Genomic DNA, 25,364 nt, shown 5'->3' with positions numbered 1-25,364 from the left:
TGTTGTCTAACGATGTCTAAAGTCAAGGGGTACATTTAGAGAAATTTATAAAGCACTGTGAAGATGGCCCACACACATATTCTGCTTGTCTGTCAGATTAACAGAATTTATCATCATCTGTGTGGTATGAGGACCTGCCTGGCCACATATAATGTGAACAGATGCAACCGGTTACCAAGTCGCTTAAGTGGCCCTTGCTCTTCAAAAGGTTGGGCACCCCTGGTTTAGATGCTGACAACAAATACTGTAACTGTCCTCAATTTCGTTAATTTCATTAATCTGACACAACAAACCAGTCAATCGCTAACCTTCAGTTACGGGACAACAATTTGCAAAAGATGTCCTTATATCTTGTGCTACAAGGGTCAAGGGCACAGTTTCCGATTTGCTTATATTGAACATGCTAAGAAGAGATGTCAGCATTTCTTTTGGCGTGGCTTGTTGCTCAATCACTTGACTTTTACGCTCAGACTTTGGGAGGGGTGCACTTTTCTAATCACATGGCTTTGTGCCTAGAAAGTTCCCAGAAATGTATCCAGTTCAGCATACAGTAAAGCACATCTGTTCCTTAGTTTTGCATACAACTTGCTAGATTCAGGGCTCTCTGTTTGGGAATTACACATTTATAAATTTATTTATTTAAAGCTGAACTCAAGGCAGATTTAAGAGACACATAGGGGAGATTTACTAAAACTGGAGCATGCAAAATCTGCATAGAAACCAATTGGCTTACAGGTTTTATTGGCAAAGCTTAATTGAACAAGCTGAACCTTAAGCTGATTGGCTACCATGCACAGCTGTAACATGTTCTGGGTGCTCCAGTTTTAGTAAATCTCCGTCATTTTGCAGCTCTGTTATTATTATTATTACATTATTATATTATTTGACCTGGTGTTAGCTTCTTGAAGTCCCTGTACAGCAGGGCTGGAGTGTGAGAGGAAGCAGCAGGACAAAGACTTGACCAATTCATGCACTGACAAGAAGCATGCAGATATAAGAAGAAAGCAGAGTGACAGGGAGAAGACCTCATCTCTGTGCTGCTTTTCCTTTCACTGTCCAGTCTAGGACAACCTGGCCTCAGAGAAAGTGCTTCTAATTTAACAAAGTTAACAGCAGAAACAAGTGCTGCAACGGAAAGCTTTGGATTGAAGGCGAATATTTGTGGTTTTGTTATTTTGCCTTTTAATGGACTATTTATTTTTATCTTGATTTTTTTGCTTAGTTTTTTCCACAACTTAAAGTGATTGTAAATTCATTTTTTAAATAACAAATGTGTCGTACGTATCCTCGCTGTGCAATGGTTTTGCACAGAGCAGTCCCGACCCTCCCCGCCCCTGCCAGCAGTCTTGGCTCCTCCCCCTTCTGAGCTGCTTGCTTTAGGGGCACTTATGCAGGCTAGACCCCGAGCAAAGTTTTTTGTGTTTATTGAAACACATCTTGCAGCTCTGCCCTGTTCCTCGCTCCCTTCTCACAGGCTGTGATTGATAGCAGCAGGAGCCTCCCAATGCTGCCTCCATGTCCAGTGAGGAGGGAGAAAGAGGAGAGAGCTGCTGCTCTTGGGCACAGCAATGAAAATCAGGTTTAGGTATGTACAGTATAAAGGGGGCTGGGGAAAGCTAAACACAGATGGGCAGAGAAGGGGATGTAAAGTCAGAAGATTTTTTATCTTAATGCATTCTATGCATTAAGATAAAAAGCCTTCTGTGTGCAGCAGCCCCCTCCGGCCCTCCTAATACTTACCTGAACCCCAACTCTGTCCAGCGATGTCCACGGGTGTCTCAGGCCGGGTACACACGGGCAAACATGTACGATGAAACCGGTCTGTCGGACCGTTTTCACCGTACATGTCTGCCCGGGGACTTCTGTACGATGGCTGTACTAATCATCGTACAGAAGTCCACGCGTAAACAATACGCCGGGCGTGTCCGCGCCGTCGCCGCGACGATGACGCGGCGATGACGCGGCGACGTGGGCGGGCCTGCCTTTTAAATGCTTCCACGCATGCGTCAAAGTCATTCGACGCATGCGAGGGACGGCGGGCGCTCGGACATGTACGGTAGGTCTGTACTGACGACCATACATGTCCGAGCGGGCAGGATTCCAGCGGACGGTTTTAAAACAAGTCCAGGAATATTTGCCCGCTGGGAAAAGGCCCGACGGGCAAATGTTTGCTGGAATTCTGCCCGCTCGCGCCTACACACGACCGAACATGTATGCTGAAACTGGTCCGCGGACCAGTTTCAGCATACATGTTTGGTCGTGTGTACGGGGCCTAAGCCATCCGGGACTCTCCCTCCTGGCTGGCTGAGACACAGCAATGACACCATTGGCTCCTGCTGCTGACAATCAAATTCAGTTAGCCAATCAGGAGAGAGGGGGTGGGGCCAAACTACAGCTCCGTGTCTGAATGGACACATGGTGCAGCTCGGCTTGGGTGTGCCCATAGTAAGTTGCTTGCTGTGGGGGCACTCAATAGGAGGGAGGGCTTAGAGACCATATAAGGGACCTGAGAAGAGGGGGATCTGGGCTGCTCTTTGCAAATCCTCTGCAACAGAGAAGGTAAGTATAACATGTTTGTTATTTTTATAGGAAAAAAAAAACTTTACAATAACTTTAAGGTAAAAAACTTTCTGTCTTTAACTTCACTGTTATTTGCGAATAAACTTAAATGCCCGTTTTTGCATTACAAAAGATCACAGCCTCAAATTGGCTAAATATAGAACAACTATGATTTAACACATGATGTATGATCTGAATGTATGATATTTATGTTTTGCAATATTGCAGACAGAATAATTCACATCATATTTCTACATTGTAATATATGAAAAATGTTGCTTTAGTTCCCGAACGTCTCCGCATATTTATACAAGCTTGATTTCATTATAAAGGTACTTTTGGAAGGCATTTTTTTTACAAATATTAATCTATTCAATACTTAATGCATTACTTTATGCATTAGGGGATACTGTACTTTACTAAAATAGTGCTATTATTGATATACAGTACAGGATTTATATAGAGTCAGCTTGCCCAGAACTTTACAAAATAGAGCAAACAGTACAGTTACAATAACATTCAAGACAAGAGGATTAGGAGGGACCTGCTCATGAGAGCTTACAATCAAAAAGGAGGGTCAAGTGAAACAAAAGGTTGTACCTATAATGGATGAGCTGATAGAGAAAGTAAAAGTATAGTTTATTAGGTGGAGGAGGTATGGGCCTCCCTAGAAAGATAAAAGATTACCTAAAGCCAGCCATACGTGAATTGAAATTCTTCCAGTTCAGCAAGGACTAGTCAAATTTTGATCAATGTATAGACTGGCTGGTTGTACACAAGTCAATCTATTGACTGACTTGTGTACAACCAGCATGTCAAGTTTTTCCCAAAAGATCCGTGTCCCTGGCTATAGCCAACAGCACTGATCATTGTATTCTGATTTCAAGGAAGGCCTTGAATATGTGAATGGGAGAATCGGCTAATTTTTTTTCATTCAACCTGCTGGTTTAATAATAATCATGTACGGCTAACTTAAAGATGGAAAGAATAGGAGATTGCAATAGGGAGCTCCAGAAACAAAAGAGGCTCTAGAGAAGTCCCAGAGGCAAGCATAGGAGCAGCTGACGAGGGGGCTAGAAAACAAGAGGTCTTAGGGGGAGCAAATAGGACAAAGTAGGAGATAGACAAACATATTGGTGGTGGGATTTCCAGAGAATAGAATAGACTCTGGAGAAGTTCTGGAGGCACACATGGCAAGAGCTGTTGGGGGGGGGGGTGTGGCTACAAAGCAGGAGGTCTTTGACAAAGGGAAGAGGACAGAGTAGGAGATAGCTGGACGATTGGGGTAAGGAGTTTCAGCAGGGGTCAAGTCCTGGGGAAAAAAGTGTGGGAACTCCCACCCAAGATCCACTCGCCCACCAAAGAAAAAAAAATGATACGCTTATATGCATAATTACTAAACCGCATGTTTTTTGTTTTGTTTTCGATCCACTGTACCTTAGTAATCCTTTATGTTACTAGCCACTTCCTGTATATGGATTCATCGGGTACTTTAAGCAAGTTCTTTCTAAATCCGGTGATAACTCGCGGCAGACCTCCGCAATGTCTCCTGGGAACAATGACAAAAGCTCCCAGGAGACATTGCGGCATTGAGGAAGTGACGGAATACCCGCACACTACCCGATGAATCCATATACAGGAAGCGGCCAGTAACATAAAGGCCCCATTCACACCTAGGCGTTTTTACGCCTGAAACGCACTGCTCACGAACGCGGGAGGGCAGATTTAACATTGTTTCCTATGGTGCCTGTTCACACCTGAACGCCTGAACGCCTGAACGCCTGTCGCGCGAAGCTCAAACTAGTCCCGGACCTTTTTTTGTCGCGCGAAGCGCGCGACATAGGCGTTTCCGCGCGTTTTTTTTTACCATAGAAAGTAATGGGAAACGCGCGAATTGAGCGTATCGCGTGACAGCAAGCGTTTTTATGCGTGTTTTTACGCGCGTTTTGACGCCCATACAGCTCCAAAACAAAACAGGAAATGACATATTTTTTTACAGGAACTTGTGAAATCACCATTTTACTTTACTTACAATAAAGAAAAGTCACATTTTTATCAATGGAGGCCGAATTTGATAGAACCCTTTCGATGCTGGAGCCTGAAAATTTCATCAGGATGGTGAAGGAGCACCCCTGTCTTTATGACAGCAGGGCACCGGGCTACAAAATGAGGACCACCCGTTGGGACGCTTGGTGTTCTATTGGGAGCCAAATCTATGAGAACTGGGCACGGATAAATAAGTCCCATGATAGCAAAGGTAAACTCTATCAAAAAACATAACAGAAATACAAAATGCCACTAATGAAATAATGGAATGATTGTTTGTCGTTACAGTAGGCATTTATTACCGTACCAATATGCTGTTAAGTTTAAAAATGTGTCTTTACAAATATGACTATTGTGCGGTCATGCGACATGGCTTATAAACATAAATTGCGTTCTCTTCTTCCCACAAATAGAGCTTATTAATGGTGATATTTGATCCCCTCTGTGATTTTTAATAATCCAAAAATTTAGTGACATTTTTCAAAAAAAATATTATTTTACACATCTTTAATCTAAAAAAATAAAAAAATTCAATCGACCTAGCGACTACAGCGTCAGGTGGGGACGGGGGCTACACAGGACCTACACTCTGCCTGCAGTGATCAGTAAATATATGTTCACTGCATTCATTGATACTGTGACAAGGGGATGGGGGAGTGGATTGGAGATCCAAAAGGGGATTGTGCCTACGTGTACTGGTGTCAGTGTCATCACTTCCCTCTTCCTGTGTTTACACAGGAGGAGAAAGTGACACGCAGGGGGACACATATAGAGCCACTTAACCCCCGGATGTACCCTGGGGGTCCTGATCGGACCCCCAACCCACGTCTAGGCGGTCACTTACAGGCCCTTTATTAGACCACAGAATAAATACATAAACTAAGTTTACAATACATAGAATGTCACTAATATAAAATGGCACACAATATCATAGGGCTATTGAACCCAATGATAAAACTGTATCAAAATAAAATTAGAATGAGACTTCTTAAAACATGAATCATTTTTTATTTTTTTTCCACAAAACAGCATAGTAAAGATTATATTTCACAAAATAAGCGTGTCAAAAGCTGAAAAGTTCAATAAATTAAATGGAATTGAGCTGCCAAGGGACCTGCCCTTCAGGAGAGACAAAGTATGCCGCATACTGTTCACGGACATGTGTCCCCTGTGTGTTCCCACGTACACCAGTCCAATGAGCTCTTTCCAGAGTCTCATGGACTGGCTCCTCGTAATCTAGACCATCGCGCTGCCTGACAAAATTGTGCAAGGCACACGCCGCTTCTACAGCACTAATGGCATTTTGCATGTTGAGCACAATCGGTGTGTGGAGAACCCTCCACTTGTTCGCCAAAATTCCAAAAGCACACTCAACTACGCGGCGTGCTCTGCTAAGCCGGTAGTTGAATATGCTTTGTCTTCGTTCAGATTATGTCCTGAATAAGGCCGAAGTAGGTGTGTGTTCAGAGCAAAAGCCTCATCACCCACAAAGACACTTGGTAGGGGAGGGCCGTTTGTGCCCGGGAGTGGACTATTTTGTGGAAGGTCCAGACCATCTGTTCGAAGTAATTGCCCAAAAGAGGAGTTCCCAAAAATCGCAGAGTCTGCACTACTTCCATAGGAACCAATGTCAATATAGGTAAAGCAATAATTGGCATCAGCCACAGCCATTAAGACGAATGAAAAGTATTTCTTATAATTGAAATACTGGCTCCCACTAGCCATGGGCTTAACAATCCTGATGTGTTTCCCATCGATCGCTCCTAGACAATTCGGAAAGTTACAGCGTTCCCAGAATACTTGGGAAATTTTTTCCCAGTCCTCTGCTGCCGGTTTTTTAAACACAATGGGTTTCAGGACTTCCCAAATGGCACTGCAGGTGTCCCGAATTATATAACTGGCAGTAGATCTTCCAATACGAAACGAGTAATGCAGACTTGCAATCGATTGTCCAGTTGATAGATACCTACAAAGAAAATAATATATATTATTTTATTTTATTTTTTACAGTGAAAATTCTAAAACTCAGATGGAAGAGTATAAGGGACGCCTACGCTCGCCAGCTGAAGGCACAGCGGGAGCAGCGGCGAAGTGGGAGTGGAGCATGTTCGGTGAGAGAATACGTTCACGCAAAGGAATTGGAGTTTCTGAGACCGGTGCTGGATTTGGGGAGGTAAACCATTATCTGTACTTTGCTCGGTAAACCAAATGTTTTAAAATTATTTTTTAATACATGATTTCTTTTTTCAGTACTGAAAGCTGCTGGGACGAGGCTGCCACAGCTGTAGTAGACAGAGAGAGCGTGGCAGAGAGAGGGGACAGAGAGAGCGTGGCAGAGAGAGGGGACAGAGAGAGCGTGGCATCGGGGGATCAAGCGATGGCTACTCTGGAGCCGGAACCGCAGCACTCCGAGGCATCAAATTCTAATGCAACAAGACCACTTGCAGAGCAGCCCCCAGTTAACATTGCGCATATTGGACCTCCGCGTGCTCTGCGTAGGAGGGCTCCTGCTCCGGATCCAGCCCTGGATCGTATGTTGGACATTATGACCAACATGTCTGACCGGATGAGCAATAGATCGTATGGCCAAAATGTAGCAAAATGTCTGGGGGAACTAATCGATAAAGTTCCCCCAAATCTGCAAGCGGTGGTGCTGTCCTGTACGGCTAGATACATCTCGACATTTATACCCCCGACAGAAGCTGACGATTTATCCGAACCACCACCACCCTATGGCCCATATGCCAATAAACGGACCGAGCATGTCCCAACACCACCCACGACCCATTTCTCCCCACCACCCGTTACCCTTTGGACAGGACCACAGCTTTCCGACCAACCTCCTCGACCAACAGCACCACCGACTTCTGCGCACCATCCTTTCACCACCACTCTATCTCATTTACCTCCTGTGCCAACACCTTCCACTCACACTTCTCTGAATCCTTTTCCTTATACACAACCTTCTTCTTACCACCCTCATTCTCCTTTTCCTCATCTCTCAACACCACCTGTCACATACAGTACTCTGCCTCCTACAACACTTTCTTCTTACCACCCACCACCTTCTACTTACCCTGCGTTAACGACTACACCTACATCACATTACCCACATCGACCGAGACAATCGACTTTCAGGAATGCCCCAACACGAACACCACCACCACCACAAGCAACACCACCTTCCAATTGGTCAGGGGAAGACAGCACCACCTCCACTTGGCCCCCTTTTGCCCACGCACTGTCGGTCGCCATGTCACCACACGGGGAAGAGGACTCCTCCCCAAATTTACAGCAATTGTAAATAAGGAATATGTATAAAACATTTTTGTATATTTTGTGTATTTGTGCACTTTGTGTATATTTTCCTAATAAAAAAAAAAGACCCAATGTTTTGGTTGATTAAAATATTAAAATAATTTTGTTCCTACAGAATTTTTGTTTGGTTTTTATTACACATATATATATATATATATATAATAGAGTGTATTACATTCAAAGCGCTAAATAAAAATTACCTCAGTGTTATGATAAGTCGCTCCACAGGGGGGATACAGTTGCGGAAGTAGGTGTCCATCCTCTGCAATCTGTTGATCAACAATTCCAGCAACTCATCAAAGCTGTAAAGGAAAATGAAATTTAAAATTGGCAATGGATTGGTACTAGGGTTGCCACCTTTCCGGGATTCGCCAGAACAGTTCGGGTTTGGAATCATGTGTCCGGGTTTCAGACTGCCTGACACTCTGACAGATTTTTCTGACCAGAATATGGATTTCCGGCAGGGTTAATGGCTGCAGGGGATGAAAACTTACAACCCAGCAGCCACAGATATACCAGGATGAGATGTGCTATCTGCCAAGGGGTGAGTGAGCTCACCCTCCATCGCTGTCTAACAGAAGCACCCACCCCCTTTCTCTATCCTGCCTCTTGGTGAGTACACTAGGAAAAATCAGAGTTCTCACATTGGAGTCCTCTCCGTACATCAGAGATCTCGGTTTCCCCCTTAGATCATGGTTCACAGAGCATCCCTTATGTCTGAGTATCTTGAGGTCTCGCTTCAATCAGATTATGTTGGTTAACCCATACAGTGAAAGGGAAATCTGGGAGTTGAGATGCAAAAGGGTGACTGTGATGTAAAGGGGGACTCTGTGCACTGTAATGTAAAGGGGGATTCTGTGCACTGTAATGTAAAGGGGGACTCTGTGCACTGTAATGTAAAGGGGGACTCTGTGCACTGTAATGTAAAGGGGGAACTTTGTGGACTCTAATGTAAAGGGGGAACTCTGTGGACTCTAATGTAAAGGGGGAACTCTGTGCACTGCAATGGAAAGGGGACTATTTTTATTATATTCATATGATTAGAAATGTTAAATACTAACAAAATATATGTATAGTTCATAGTATTAAAAAAAATAGTTGTGCACCGCAGAAGTGTACATGTTTGACTTGAAGAAAAGGTGGCAACCCAAATGGTACAATGTAAAAAATAAATGATTCCAGATAATTTTTTACTAACCTTTTTATGGACATTCTGGTGTAGTCCAGAAATTTGTCTTCATGGTCACGGAGGTCTTGGTACATCACCCAAAATTGCCCTCTTTCTTCCCGATCAGCAATGACGGGGTGTATCCAAAATCTGCGTTGCCTCTTCCTTTTTCTCTGCCTCTCGTTTACAAGATATTGGCTAGCAGTGGCTGCTGCCATGAACAAAGCCATCTCGTCATCACTCATTTTCACAATGGAGTCAGAAGCACAAGGATGACCCGGAAGAGGAATTATCACCCAGGAAGAGGAAAAAAAAAACCTTTCACATAGCAACAAATGATGACAGAGGTGATCTATTTTACTATTGGTCAAAAAAAAAAAAAAAAAAAACGCTGGACGTCGCTCTGCTCAAACGCGCGCAAACGCGCACAAACGCGCGCAAACGCGCACCAAAACGCGCGAAAAAAACGCGCGTAAAAACGCCTGGTAACGCCAACGCCTAGGTGTGAATGCAGCCAAAGGATTACTAAGGTTCCCCTGCCCCTGACAGTGACTGGAGCTGGGCATCACCGCTTAGTGAAGGATTGGCTCGGTCGGCTCGGCTGCTCTAGTCCTGCAAAGGGAACTGCATTCCTGTTGTGAAAAAAGTGCAGGGACTCCACGCGTTCCCGCAGGACTTGAGCCCTGAGTTTCAGAGAAAAGCAGGGGCTCGGAAATAGTCCTGGAGGTGAGCATTGGAGGAGCTGACAAGGGGGCTTGAAAGCAGAAGGTCTTGGGGAAAGAAAATAGGATGGTTTGAGTGATATATTGAGATGAGGTTGGGGAAGTAGCTAATACAGTATTTAGGTAGCAAAGTAAAACTGGGTACAGGACAAAAAATATTTTGCCATTCACCTGATTGGATGAATAAAGTAATTACAGCTTCACTATGTGTAATGAACATTCTCCTTATCAGTCCCCCAGAAGACTTCACAGGGAATAACATTGTTGCTATATAAATAAAGGGTAATTATAATGGGCAAAAACTGGTAGAAAATACAAGGCATGGTATGAGCAATCTTCATGCCATTATTCTGCTTTAATCCCACTGAGGCCATGATATAACTCCCCAGTGCTATAATAAACACCTAGGGGGTTATTTACGAAAGGCAAATCCTCTTTGCACTTTAATTGCAAACTACAAGTGCAAAGTACACTTGAAATTGCACTGAAAGTGCACTTGGTAGTGCAGTCGCTGTAGATCCGAGGGGGACATGCAAGTAAAATAAAAAACAGCATTTTAGCTTGCACATAATTGGATGATAAAATCAGCAGAGCTTCCCCTCAGATTTACAGCGACTGCACTTCCAAGTGTACTTTCAGTGCAGTTTCAAGTGCACTTTGCACTTGTAGTTTGCACTTGTAGTGCAAAGTGGATTTGCCTTTCGTAAAAATAACCCCCATTGTGTGCTTGTTCTTCACATATCTGTTTTCCATTAAAAATCAGTATAGAAATAAATCTCAGTGTGTATACATGGTTCCGCATATGCTGTAATGTGTGGCTGAGATCAGTATTGCTTTATTATAAGATAGTAGACTTGTAGTATACCTGTGCCTCATCACTTGTCATTCACATACACAATGTATTACAGACCTGTGCTGATATCCATACAGTAAATGCTAGGTGATATGAATAATGGCACTCATGTGCTCATTAAATAGTAATACTTCCCAACTTGGGGCCAGAAACAATCCTCAAATATGTGAACTCAATCCCATGCTGAACTATTTCTGACTCTGCGTTAAAGGTGTTTTTAATCAAGAAGCATTTTGCGTTTTTTTTAATCATGAAGCATTAGAGAATACAATATATTATTTCCAATATTCCACAAAACTGAGCCATAAACTAGCTGAACTTAGTGACATATATTTTCAAGTATGTTGGATGATTTCACACATTATATTTACAATGAAACCTATTATGAGAAAGAAAAACATGATTCATTTAAGGCATTTTTTTTTTTTACGAATAATAAATACTTAAAGGAGTTGTAAAGAATTTTTTTTTTTGCTGAAATGACTGTTTACAGGGTATAGAGACATATTAGTTAACTGATTCCTTTTAAAATTGATTAAAAATAGATAAAAATCAATCATATAATGTACCTCTAGTTTCGTTTTTGCATCTAGTTTCGTTTTTTCATCTAGTTTCGTTTTTGCATGTTATCCTGCCTCTGTGATAGCACAGAGCCATAGAGCAGTGATGGTTTGGAAAATGAAACTAGAATCTCCCAGTACTGTGGTCATCAGGAAACAGACAACCAGGAAGTGTCCAGAACAGAGAAGAATTACAGCAACATCAGAGCAAAAACTAACAATGAGGACATGAAACCAGCACTGCAGTAAGGTAAAGGAAGCTATTTAGCTAAAAAAAATCCTTTAGTGATCCTTTAATAATTAATGCAAATGTGTGGACTTACCTTACCACTTGCCACCAGGTGCTTAGAACAGGTATTTATTATTACTTCCAAGGCACCCAATAATTATCAAATTCAGATGTCAATGGAGTAATGGAGTCAGAGACAAGGGACCCTGAATTCTTGCAATACACCAGGGCTTTAGACTGCATTACAGCATTTTCAAGGGCAAGGTAAAAAAAAGTCTTGTGTGTACTTGTGGGACTGAGCAAAGCAATGTAAAAATGTTCATACCTACAAATACGTAATACATTTCTTGTTCCTTTTTATTCTGGAATGGATTGCCAGTAATTCACAATAACAGAGAAGAATGACTCATTTCAATTGAGAATCTTCAGCATATATTATGTTAACAAGAACCTGGAAATTCCCTCTGTCATATACCAAAATATTAAAGGACTAAAAACATGTTACATCCTGCTAAGGTAAGGCAAGATGAATAGAATATATGGTTTTATCTGTGCAAGTGATAAAGCAAAAATATCTTGAGGTTAGGTATTTGTGGTTAAAATACATTTATATTTATGACTAGAGTTATTTAATACAGAAAACTGAGATATTTAGATTCTACTGTAAGCTGATTTGTCTTCTTGAATCCATAAGAAGAGTTGAGCTAATTCTTAAAGGGGTTGTAAAGGTTTGTTTTTAATTTTCTAAATAGGTTCCTTTAAGCTAATGCATTGTTGGTTCACTTACCTTTTCCTTCGATTTCCCTTCTAAATCAATTTTTTCTTTGTCTCAATTTCTCACTTCCTGTTTCTCCTCAGTAAGCTTTCCAACATCATCCAAGTGGTTCTGGCTGGGGGTTAGTCAGCCAGAACAGCTTTCTGAGGAGGAACAGGAAGTGAGAAATTAAAAAAAAAAAAAACATTTAAGCCCCATACACACTATCAGTTTTCCTGCAGGTTTTTCTCTTCAGGTTTACCAAAACCATCTAATATGAGGTCAAACCTTAAGAGTTTTAATTTGTATGCAATAAGGCAGGAACTTGCACTACATGGTTTTGGTAAACCTGAAAGGAAAAACCTGCAGGAAAACTGATAGTGTGTATGGGGCTTTAGAAGGGAAATCGAAAGAAAAGGTAAGTGGACCAACAATGCACTAGCTTAAAGGAACCTATTTAGAAAATAAAAAACAAACCTTTATAACCCCTTTAAGGTTCATTCTACCCAAAACCAAAAGTCCAGTTTTAGGTACAGTCATGGCCGAAATTGTTGGCACCCCAGACATTTTTCCAGAAAATCAAGTATTTCTCACAGGAAAGTATTGCAGTAACACATGTTTTGCTATACACATGTGTATTCCCTTTGTGCGTATTGGAACAAAATAAAACAAAGGGAGGAAAAAAAGCAAATTGGACATAATATCACACAAAACTCTAAAAATGGGCTGGTCAGAATTCTTGGAACCCTTTCAAAATTGTGAATAAATAAGATTTTTTCAAGCATGTGATGCTCCTTTAAACTCACCTGGGCAAGTAACAGGCATGGGCAATATAAAAATCACACCTAAAAGCAGATAAAAAGGAGAGAAGTTCACTTAGTCTTTGCAGTGTGTGTCTATGTGTGCCACACTAAGCATGGACAACAGAAAGAGAAGAAGAGAACTGTCTGAGGACTTGAGAACCAAAATTGTGGAAAAATATCAACAATCTCAAGGTTACAAGTCCATCTCCAGAGATCTAGATTTGCCCTTGTCCACAGTGCACAACATTATCAAGAAGTTTGCAACCCATGGCACTGTAGCTAATCTCTCTGAGCGTGGACGGAAGAGAAAAATTGATAAAAGGTTGCAACGCGGGATAGTCCGTATGGTGGATAAGCAACCCCAAACAAGTTCCAAAGAAATTCAAGCTGTCCCGCAGGCTCAGGGAGCTTCAGTGTCAGCGTAAACTATCTGTCGACATGCTGACACAGAGACATACAGAAGCAAGACTACAGTTTGCCAAAATGTACTTGAGTAAGCCAAAATCCTTCTGGGAAAACGTCTTGTGGACAGATGAGACCTGATAGAGCTTTTTGGTAAAGCACATTATTCTACTGTTTACCGAAAACTAAATGAGGCCTACAAAGAAAAGAACACAGTACCTACAGTGAAATATGGTGGAGGTTCAATGATGTTTTGGGGTTGTTTTGCTGCCTCTGGCACTGGGTGCCTTGAATGTGTGCAAGGCATCATGAAATCTGAAATCTGAGGATTACCAAAGGATTTTGGGTCGCACTATAGAGCCCAGAGTCAGAAAGCTGGGTTTGCGTCCGAGATATTGGGTCTTCCAGCAGGACAATGACCCCAAACATACGTCAAAAAGCACCCAGAAATGGATGGCAACAAAGCGTTGGAGAGTTCTAAAGTGGCCAGCATTGAGTTCAGATCTAAATCCCATTGAACACCTGTGGAGAGATCTTAAAATTGCTGTTGGGAAAATACGCCATTCCAATAAGAGATCTGGAGCAGTTTGCAAAGTAAGAGTGTTCCAAAATTCCGGGTGAGAGGTGTAAGAAGCTTATTGATAGTTATAGGAAGCGAATGTGTGATTCAGGTATTTTATCCAAAGGGTGTGCAACCAAATATTAAGTTAAGGGTGCCAAGAATTTTGACCAGCCCATTTTTGGAGTTGTGTGACATTATGTCCAATTTGCTTTTTTCCTCCCTTTTTTGTTTTGTTTCAATACACACAAAGGGAATAAACATGTGTATAGCAAAACATGTGTTAATGCAAAACTTTTCTGTAAGAAATACTTGATTTTCTGTAAAAATTTCTGGGGTGCCAACAATTTCAGCCATGACTGTATAAGATGGCGAGTTAAACCACATCTGGGACACGCAAAGGTGTGTGGGCAGGAACCTCTAAAACTGACAGGGGAACAGGAACAGACTCAGGAACTATGACAGGGACCTCGCTTGTGGAACATCTAAAACAGACATGGGCTGACATAGCCCACCACGCTCCACCAATAAGTAAAATAAAAAAAAATTGGTGGAATAGAACAATTAAACATCTGAGCTTAAAAAAATTCTAGCAAAGGTTCAGGCATGTAGTTTTATGCCATGTCAAGCAATCATCAATAAAGCATTTGGTGTGCCTATTGTTCCAGGGTTACATGGTAACATACCTCAGACCTCCAGGGTTGGATCGATCATTCTTTTTATGTTTTCTTTTTGTTAACCTCAGTCTTTCCCAAGAAAGATGTGGCTCAGTGCTTCCAGCCCCATCTCTGCTGGAATAACATCTGGAATAATGTCTGGTTTACATGGCTTGCATCTTTCAGGTTAAGAGGGCATTTTTTAATTGAAAAGTTGAGAGAAAGGGTGGATTAAAGCAGACACCGTGAACAGCTTTCCCAAAAACAGACCAGGTTACCTGCCATGGAATTAACCTCTAATTAATTTATGTATAAAAAGGTACATTCAGTTAGATATTGGATGTCACATCTAATCTGTTACAGAAAATGTGTGAAATTAAATCTGAATGGTCCCCACAGTCAACATCCAGCCTCAGAATTTGAATGAACATTTTCTGCTATGTTCATTCTGCATTTCTATGATGTTTATTATGCTCCTCATTGTACATCCAGCTGGAAGAAGTACAAGAGCACAGCAGGTCAGAAAAGGATCTCATCAACTGCTAATTACAGTGCTATTTCATAAACTAAAGAGCATAGCAGCCAATCAAACTTTTTTTCAGTTGACCAACTTCGGCAAACCTAAGTTTCATTGGTTGATGTGAATAAATGATTTTTTGATAAAGCTAGTTGGTCATAACTAAGCTCCCTTTCAGGCCAGCAGTAGACAGAAAGTATTAAATATTTAGGTAAACAATAGAGGTCTATGACCCTAAGACCCGGTTCACACTGGGGCGACCTGGGATCCGACTTCAAGTCGCCCCAAGTTGTCCCAAGTCGCGCAGTCGAGAAAATGAATGGAAGTGAATGGGAGCCCTCTTAATGTACACTACTGAAGTCGCTCCGACTTCAGAAAAGGTTCCTGTACTACTTCAATCCGACTTCTAGGCGACTTGTAGGCAACTTGTACCCATTGATTTCAATGGAAGTCGCCTCAGAAGTCAGATCACTGTCTTAACTGAAGCAACAATACAGGAAGATAACATACATTTCTCAGGCAAACCCCTCCCCCTCCCTCCCACAGAGCTGATTGTTGTTTGATTGGCCACTGGAAAGCCTCCTGTCCTGGAGGCGACTTGAAGTTGCCTTGTACTGTCCTGGAGGCAACTTGAAGTTGCCTTGTAAGTTGCCTGATGATTCATACTCAAGTCGTGTCCAAGTTGCCTCCCAAAGTCGTGCTAGAAGTCGTGTTGCCCCTGTGTGAATGGGCTCTAACAAGGCATTCAACAAATAACTCCAAGGTTAAAATATTGGTAAATTAATTTATTAGGCTCTGATTTGTTTAACACATGGTGAGTGATAAGAAATTATTTTTAACCATCTATGTCCCGAAAAAAATGGGCTAAAAAATTGAACGAAGGCCACAAAAGGCGATAAACTTCAATTTAAATGCAGTAAAAATGGCATTCCAAGGCACTTTCAATTAGCAGGGTAACACACCTGCTGTATAACACAAGCTTATATTTATCCTACACTGTCACTACTCAGGCTAATAAAAAGGTCACAGTATTGCATTAAAGAGTCATATAAACAAACATGAACTCCACTTATTTTTCTCAAAGTCTCAACTTGTCAAACAAATACGGTGGTAATTGATTATCTTCTTTAGTCTTTTTTGACTGGGCATAACATAGATGCTTCAATTTGTGTATCTAATGGAGATTTATGTAATGCATCAATGTTCCCCAACCTCATTCCTCAAGTACCCCCAACAGGCCATGTTTTGGGAATTTCCATTAGATAAAGTAGCTGTCATAAATAACAAGTCAGTGACATTGATTTAAAGCACCTGGGAAGGGTGAAGGAAATCATGATAACATGACCTGTTTGGATCACTTAAAGTGGTTCTAAAGTCCAAAGATTTTTTTTACCTTAATGCATTCTTCCTCCCAACACTTACCTAATTCCTGTATTAATCCAGCACTTTGCCCGGCTACAGGTCTTCTTTCCCTGCTGATGTCAGTCAAATTCCGAGAGCAGAGAGTGGTGGATGGGGCCATGCTGCAATGTGTGTGTCTATAAACACACATAGGGGGTTCCCTTGTTATTAATGTTCACCTGGTTTTTAATACTATTATATGAAATAGTTATTAAACATACACTAAATGCTATTTTACAGAGAAAACATACTGTATACAAACAAATGTTAAGAATATCTTATGGCTAAATATAGGACTGTGCTGCCTAGGAGGCCAATAAAGGTGTTGCCACAGGTGACACTGATGGAGGCATGGTTGGCGCAGCACTGGGGCCGAATTGTCCATATCGGACAATCCCATCTTCAGCATTATTGAGCTTCCTGTCCAGCAAGGACAGCAGTCAAACTTCTCCATTGAGGTGGAGCCTGTTAAAAAGGCAGGTCTTGCATCACTGAGCACAGGGCTGCTGGCCACTGCACCTACGTGTGAAAGAAGCAGCAGATGGGCAGGAAACTCTGCATAATGATGCATAGCCTGCACTTTTAATAGGTTCGGCATCATTGAGCTGATACATGGATTATGGTGTGCACGTGGGCAAGCATCTTTCACATAGGCAGGTGGCAAAAATGGATGCCTCATGTGGCATCTGCCCCCAGCATGGTCCTGGATTAATATGTGATATTTTAAATAATCTAAACAGAAACTTACAGTGACAAATTCTCTAAAACATTGACTTTATGTCCAGTAATCTCATAGAAGAAAACTGCTGTGCTTTTCATGGCAGCTAACAAAGGGTCTGCACAGTACAGTTACAAGTATTTCAACTATCCTGATTTGGAATAAGCTCTGCTCCAGCTATGTATAGACAAACTAGACAGTTTCCTAGAGTACCCCCAGCTGGAGAAGACACCAAAGTAGAGTGAGAAATTGCTATTTCAGATTTCAGGGTCAGGTGATTTGGACTAAACTGTTTGTGCAATGTGTGTCGATTTTACTGATAAAATACAAACCTATATCTATATATATAAAACTCAACGTGTGTGTGTGTGTATGTATGTATGTATGTATGTATGTTCCGGCATCACGTCCAAACGGCTAAAGATATTAACATGAAACTTGGCACACATGTTACTTATATGTCAGCAACAAACATAGGATAGGTGGTTTAACCCTTACCCACCCCCATTTGCCATGGTCAGGGTTTTCCTTTAAAGTCCCATTCAACTCTATGGGAAATACATGTTACTTCATAACTTCCAAACGGCTGTAGATATTTCGATAACACTTGGTCACATGTTACTTATATGTCCACTTAAACTATAGGATAGTTAATTTATCCCTTAACTATCCCCATTTGTGAGGGTCGGGGTTTTTGTTTAAAGTCCCATGCAAATCAATGGGAAATGTATGTTCCCACATAACTTCTGTACGCCTGGAGATATTTCAATAATACCTGGTACACATATTGTCCAAACGACTAAAGATATTAACATGAAACTTGGCACACATGTTACTTATATGTCAGCAACAAACATAGAATAGGTGGTTTAACCCTTACCCACCCCCATTTGCCATGGTCGGGGTTTTTCTTTAAAGTCCCATTCAACTCTATGGGAAATACATGTTACTTCATAACTTCCAAACGGCTGTACATATTTCGATAACACTTGGTCACATGTTACTTATATGTCCACTTAAACTATAGGATAGTTAATTTATCCCTTAACTATCCCCATTTGTGAGGGTCTGGGTTTTTGTTTAAAGTCCCATGCAAGACCGGGCAACGCCGGGTATTCAGCTAGTAACATTATAAAAGTAAGTAACAGAGTGGGCAGGCAATATATGAAAGCTACTGCATTATGAATATTAATTTTAATGCTAGGATTTTACTTGCTATTAGCATGGGTGAGGTCACAGGTGTCTAGACAAAATTGACACTGAGTAAAGGAGTAATAACTTTTTGCATACACATTTGCTAAAGCTGATTTCCAGTCATATTCATTTGCTGACCCCTGTTTGTTAAATCTAGGGGTATAGAGGTATAAAAAGCTATATCATGCCTTATTTTACACTCTCCCAGCAGCTGGTGCACTTTTATGCCGCGTTCACCCGATCGGAATTTCCGATGAAAAAAGCCTGACAGACTTTTTCCATAGGACATTCCGACCGTGTGTATGCCCCATCTGAGAAATTCCGATGAATTTCATCGGAGTTTAAATATAGAACATGTTCTATTTTAGTCCAATGGAATTTGTTGGAATTCCGATGTGCTTTTGGCCGGGCAAAAGCCTGATCGTGTGTACGTGGCATTACACTCTCCTCCATGGGCAGATCCTCAACGTACTCATATACAATGCTAATACTGTCTGCATTGTACTTGATGATTCCAGAGGGGCTGCGATCACCCAAGCAGCAAAGAGGAGCAACTTCAAGGGGCTGAAAATACAGTAGGAGAAAGACAGCAGGTGTAAGGAATAAGGTAAGTATGTTGTTTCCTTATTCCTTAGCCAGTAGACTACATGATCAGTCGACTCTTGCTGTGCAAGGGGGCAACAACTGAATAGCAGATTTTAAATGCTGAACTGAGTTCAGTTTTAATATTGTTGTTGGTCTGTGACTGCCTTCTTTGCACATGTATTGTAATCTTTAGGTTACATACACACAAGCACAATTTTTTTTCTTTTTAATATTAGCATTCACTAAAGCATTTACATGCATTTTAATATCATAGCAATCATTGACTTTTCATGTATTCCTGCTTTTTAATGCCATTATTTGCATTCAAACAAAAATACAAATCATGGTGCAGGACAAGTACTGAAAAATAGGACAATTCTTCATATATCTAATAAACAATACTAATTTTAGAAAATATTTACCAAAATAAAAATAGACGAGACAAATTACGTAATGGCATTCCATTGAAGCCGGCAATTGAATCATAAGCCCTTTGAAGTGTTCACATCACAGCTGTTTAGATTTTCCATTATAATTACTTTTCTGCTGCAGATATCAGGACAACTGAGGATGTACAGCAGTGTCCTTGTAGGGTAAAAGAGCTGTCCTGTTCAAGCATGTTTTATTGCAGCCTGCAGATCTCAGGCCTCTGTCTGGATTTAGCTGGTGCTTTGCTGCTTGGTATGCAAAATTGAGTCTGCCTGCACCAAGCCATGAATCTGCTGGATTCTTCATTAAAACAGGAAATATTAGCAGACACAATACATAAAGATTTTCTTTTATTAGGAAAGAGAAACATTTAGTATACTATTTGCACAGCAGTTAATAACAGTAGAATTAAAGGCCAAGAGCAGTTCGGAGTAGGAGCTTCCATTTGATCCCCCTTCCTCTTTAAGGTAGGTATACATTTTTTTTTTAAATCCCTAATTAGACTAATCCTCACCTTTCCTGATCACTACAGGCAAGCAGCATTTCTGTTTTTTTAGAGCTGATGTCTTGGAAATATTAGGCATGCATTGACTCGCTAGTTTTTAGTATAATGGTGTGCCCATCTCAAAGTTGGTCTGTGGTGCTCCAAACCTGCACTTGCTATAAACATCTATAGCCAGATTCAGGTACAGTTACGACGGCGTATCAGTAGATACGCCGTCGTAACTCTGAATCCGCGCCGCCAGATATCTGTAAGCGGTATGCTCAAATTGAGATACACTTCTCTGTTGCTAAGATACGACCGGCGTAAGTCTCCTACGCCGTCTTTCTTAGGGTGCATATTTACTCTGGCCGCTAGGTGGCGCTTCCGTTGATTTCCGCGTTGAATATGCAAATTAGCTAGATACGTCGATTCACGAACGTACCGTACGCCCGTCACAATTATTTACTCCGTTTACGTAAGCCATACGCCGGCGTAAAGATAAAGCTGCTCTCTAGGTGGTGCAGCCCATGCAAGGTATGGACGTCGGAACAAGCGTATCTTTTTACGTCGTTTACGTAAGTCGTACGCGAATAGGGCTATGCGTAAGTTACGCTCACGTCGTAGGCAGTGTTTGACGTATCTTAGGCATTCTATCAGACACATGCGCACTGGAATACATCCACGGACGGCTCATGCGCCGTTCGTTCAAAACGTAATTTACGTGGGGTCATGCTTAATTTACATAAAACACGCCCACCTCTTCCACATTTGGATTAGGCGCGCTTACGTCGACACATTTACGCTACGCCGCCGCAACTTACGGAGCAAGTGCTATGTGAATACTGCACTTGCCTCTCTAACTTGCGGCGGCGTAGCGTAAATAACATACGCTACACCCGCACAAAATTACACTGCCCTACCTGAATCTGGCCACTAGTTTATATACAAGCCGAGGCCTTTTGTTCATGTTACTGTAAATGACTATTAATTTACTGTATTTATTGGCGTATAACACTCACTTTTTTACCCTGAAAATAGAGGGTAAACTGTGCCTGCGTGTTATACGCAGGGGACTGTGGAATTTTTTTTCCTGAAACTTCCTTCTTAAAGTTAGGGTGCGTGTTATACGCCTGTCCATGTTATACGCCGATAAATACGGTAGGTTTCTATTTATAAAATAAGAAACACATATACATGTAAGAATTTCATATACAGTATGTGTTCTTCTAGATGTACCTTCGTATCTATATAGTCCAGATGAACGACATCAATATGTGCTCTAATCTAAGTCACTTAAAGTAAGTCTGTTGCTTTATTCCTTTGATATATTAAAAAACTTAGTAATGCACATTAAGATCCAGCTATTCAGTATATTTTATGAGACATACTAGCCCCAAATCTAACATAACCACATGTGGGTAGCAGAAGTATTTAGGAGCAAGATGGATACCAGTTGTTCTCAGCCATTTTTGGGTGGTCGGGACAGCCCCACAAGTATAGCAATTTAGAGCCAACTTGGTTAAAACTGGTTATGTTGGCCTTCAGAATTACTCTATGTGTGGTTAACTTTATTTCAAACAATGTAACTGGATATTTTTTTTATTGTTATTATAACTTGGGAAAAAGTGTGTCAATGTCTCTAAAACATTTACCGTATATTAAATGCAAATGCTATTAAATTGTACTGTATAAGCATGTAAGAAAGATAGACAAACTTTCTATTCCTAAATAAAATGTAAAGGTAGGTATTGAGAATAATATTTAACTGCACAAACAAATGCCTCACATTCATATTTAGGCTCCTTTCACACAGGGCGAATCATTAATGATTTGCCTTCGTATGCTCCGTTTGCTCAGCGGGGATCGCTCCGTTGATCCCCGCTGAGCTGGCGGATGACAGGGCGGTCCCCGCACACTGTGCAGGGACCGCCCTGTCCTTTCTCCGCTCTCCCCTATGGGGGGATCGGATAAACACGGATCGTATGTCGCGTTCATCCAATCAGCAGACGGAAGGAAAAATAGGGCTTTCTTCCGTCTGCAAAATCGGATCTTTGCGGAAGCGGGTGAGATCGGGTGTCAGCGGATGTTCATCCGCTGACATCCGCGATCTCATAGGGACAAATGTATGTCCCTTTTTCATCCGCAAACGGATGGATGAAAAAGCGGACATACGGTCCGCACGTGTGAAAGGGGCCTAAGTGTTCATGTCTTTTGACTTTGGCCATCTTTAAAACAAAGAACCGCATTGTAAATAAATAACTAAATACATATTATTCAGGGAATCCTTAAATAGGCAAAACAGAAAAGCTAAAGTTGCATCTACAGATAACAATTAGATTATTGCATTGAAATGCTTTTATAGAATACATCTGATCATATCTCATGTACTGCAACGCTGTTCCAACAGGTAAAAAATGTTCACACCTTTTAACAACTGCAGTTGTTGCCCTGAACAACCAATCAAAATTCTTTAATCGGCCCATGAAATGAAAATTGATACCTGACTGGTGACTATGGGCAAAAACCTACATTAAATGCTCCTTTTCTTTTCACCAGTTATTTTAAATAAATAAATGTGCTTAGCAGAAAGAAAAAAGCATAGTAGAAACACGCAGGATTAATAATTGAATAAGAGCAAGGAAGTGAATAGCTAAATCCATATATGTAATATAACTATCTTTTAGCACAGTGGTTGTAATATGTCAACAATACATGATTAATTAATTAGATGTCCTATATTTACAAGTGATCCAAGATACAAGTAATTATAATTATTGCACTTATAATTGCAGTTATGTTGGTTGACAAGACCCAGGAAACTATGATCTATTTACCAATAGATATTAATAAGTGTTATTTAATATTAGAGCTAACAGTGTGGATTTCTAAACAAGTGTGGATTTAATAAATACATTCCAGACAGGCTTGTATGTCTCAGAATATAAAGAAGCCATAAAGTCTGTGATCCTGCTTAATTACTATCAAAGATTAGCACAGCATGTGGTCCGTAAGCAATAAAAGGACCACCTGTTAAATGCTCCTACTCAAAATGGAGTGGACATATATACCATATCTTTATTAAGTATCTAGCAAGTCTATATAAAATGCAGCATGAGACAGATACACATTTTATCAGCATTATTTTTAAGCACAATGTTTTAGTTTTCACTTTGACTTAAGAGGGGATTTGCGTTCCTCTTTTCTTGGGTACATCAGGGAAAACGTTAGGACCTATGTTTTGCTGATACTTATTTCTTTGTTGGGAATATGTTACCTTTTCGTTGTCTGATTACAACATAGGAAGTGAAGCAATTTTCCCAAGTGGGGACAACATCCATAAAAAATTTAAAGCAGTTCTAGCCCTTATCTATCGGGTAAAAAGTGCCTTCATTGCTGCCCATGTTCCCAATGAAGAGATTCTGCTTATATTCAGTGCTGGTGACCACACAAAAATTGAGGCTAAATCTCCAAATCAGGGACGCAGATAGCAGTACACTTTGACAGAGCTTTGAGAGTCACAGAGTCAAAGACCCCAAAATGGGTGGTATGTAGTCTAATATCGCGTATACACGATCGTTTTTCGGGTTGTAAAAAACAAAGTTTTTCAGGCTCTAGAAAAAACAACGTTTTTTTCAACCCGATCATTAAAACGGCCTTGCCTACACACGATCGTGAAACAAAAATGCTCTAGCAAAGCACGGTGACGTACAACACGTACGACGACACTATAAAGGGGAAGTTCCATTCGGATGGCGCCACCCTTGGGACTGCTTTAGCTGATTTCGTGTTAGTAAAAGACGTTTCACGCTTTTCTGTCTGTTACAGCGTGATAAATGTGTTTACTCCATTACGAACAGTAGTTTTACCTGGAACGAGCGTTCCCGTCTCATAACTTGCTTCTGAGCATGAGCCGATTTTTCATGTCGTTAAAGCCCACACACGACCGTTTTTTACAACCTGAAAAACGACAACGTTAAAAACGTTGTGAAAAAATAGAGAATGTTTGAATTTTTTTTTGTCCATTTTTTAGAACCCGAAAAATGCTCTGAAGCCCACACAAGATAGTTTTTAATGAACCCGAAAAACAATCATGTGTACGTGGCATATGTCCTACCCCACCACTGGTAAAAAATGTGGGTCTCCCACGACCCATGGTTCTGAAGATATGGGCTCCTTGTGCAGCGTGTCAGAAGCTACATACAGAGCGGCCAGTTTAAATACAAGCTGACACACTCTGTTTGCAGCAGACTGAGAGGATGAGCTCACATTGCCTCTCCTCACTTCTTGTCAGAGGCACTGAGCTCAATGGATATAGTGGAACCTTGGACCAATGGTAAAGTACCATTAGCCCTAGCTGTCCAATAAAAATGCTGCAGTGGAGGCACACCTCTCACTGAAGTGTCATAGAAGGGGCATGTGTCTAAAAGACAAATGCTCCCTTCAAGCCCAGCCCTCTTAACTACAAGGAAAAAGCATCGGTTTATAGGTATAAGGCCCCGTACACACGACCAGTTTCCTCGGCAGAATTCAGCTTCCGACCGAGTTTCTGGCTGAATTCTGCCGAGGAAACTGGTCGTGTGTACACTTTCGGCCGAGGAAGCCGACGAGGAGCTCGACGAGGAAATAGAGAACATGTTCTCTATTTCCTCGTTGTTCTATGGGAGCTCTCGTCCCGCCGAGGTCCTCGGCGGCTTCAGTGCTGAACTGGCCGAGGAACTCGATGTGTTTGGCACGTCGAGTTCCTCGGCCGTGTGTACGAGGCCTAAGATTTACCCATAATCCATTTGCTCACACAGTTAAGAGGGAGAATGAAAATCTGCTGCTGTTGAAAAGGTTCTGTTATAATCAAACTAAATTATACATTATTATGCTATATGTTATAAGATAATAATGTATTATTTATCTATTTAGTGTGAAATTACTGGTTTGAAGTTATAACTTCCAACTTCAGTAATTTGTCCGTTTAAGCCACCTGCTTGAGTACAGTTTTTGAAAATATAATAAATATATTAAAATATGAAAATATATTAAATTACCTTAAAAACAATATATAATAGTTATTTGTATATTACTTATGGTAATTAATCCCTTGTCACCCAGGCAAATTCTGACACTTCTCTCCTACATGTAATAATCATATTTTGTTTGCTAGAAAATTACTCAGTACTCCCAAAGGTTATATATATTGTTTTCGCAGACACCCTAGGAAATAAAATGGTGGTCATTGGAACTTTTTATGTCACACAGTATTAGCTCAACTGTTTAATGAATATATAAAAAAAAACACTAAAGATAACCCGATTTTTTTATAGTGTGAAAGATGATGTGACGCCAAGGAAATAGATAGCTAACATGTCACGCTTTAAAATTGAGCACACTCGTTAAATTGTGCCAAACTTCAGTACCT

The 25,364-nt window shown here is 41.0% G+C and overlaps 1 protein-coding gene and 1 long non-coding RNA gene across 2 annotated transcripts in view; both read right to left on the bottom strand.

Annotated features, from left to right (window-relative positions):
• Positions 1-25,364, bottom strand: part of NHS (NHS actin remodeling regulator) — a 271,101-nt gene that overhangs the window by 177,961 nt on the left and 67,776 nt on the right. The gene's annotated exons all lie outside the window — the stretch shown is intronic.
• On the bottom strand, positions 5,594-8,165 carry LOC120926724. The gene is made up of 2 exons (XR_005746983.1): positions 8,124-8,165; positions 5,594-6,571 (listed from the first exon to the last, which is right to left on the bottom strand). It is a non-coding gene; the product is annotated as an uncharacterized LOC120926724 (long non-coding RNA).

This window comes from Rana temporaria, chromosome 2, assembly GCF_905171775.1.
Source record: "Rana temporaria chromosome 2, aRanTem1.1, whole genome shotgun sequence".
Classification (NCBI taxonomy): domain Eukaryota; kingdom Metazoa; phylum Chordata; class Amphibia; order Anura; family Ranidae; genus Rana; species Rana temporaria.
This window is presented reverse-complemented; position numbering and strand designations above follow the sequence as displayed.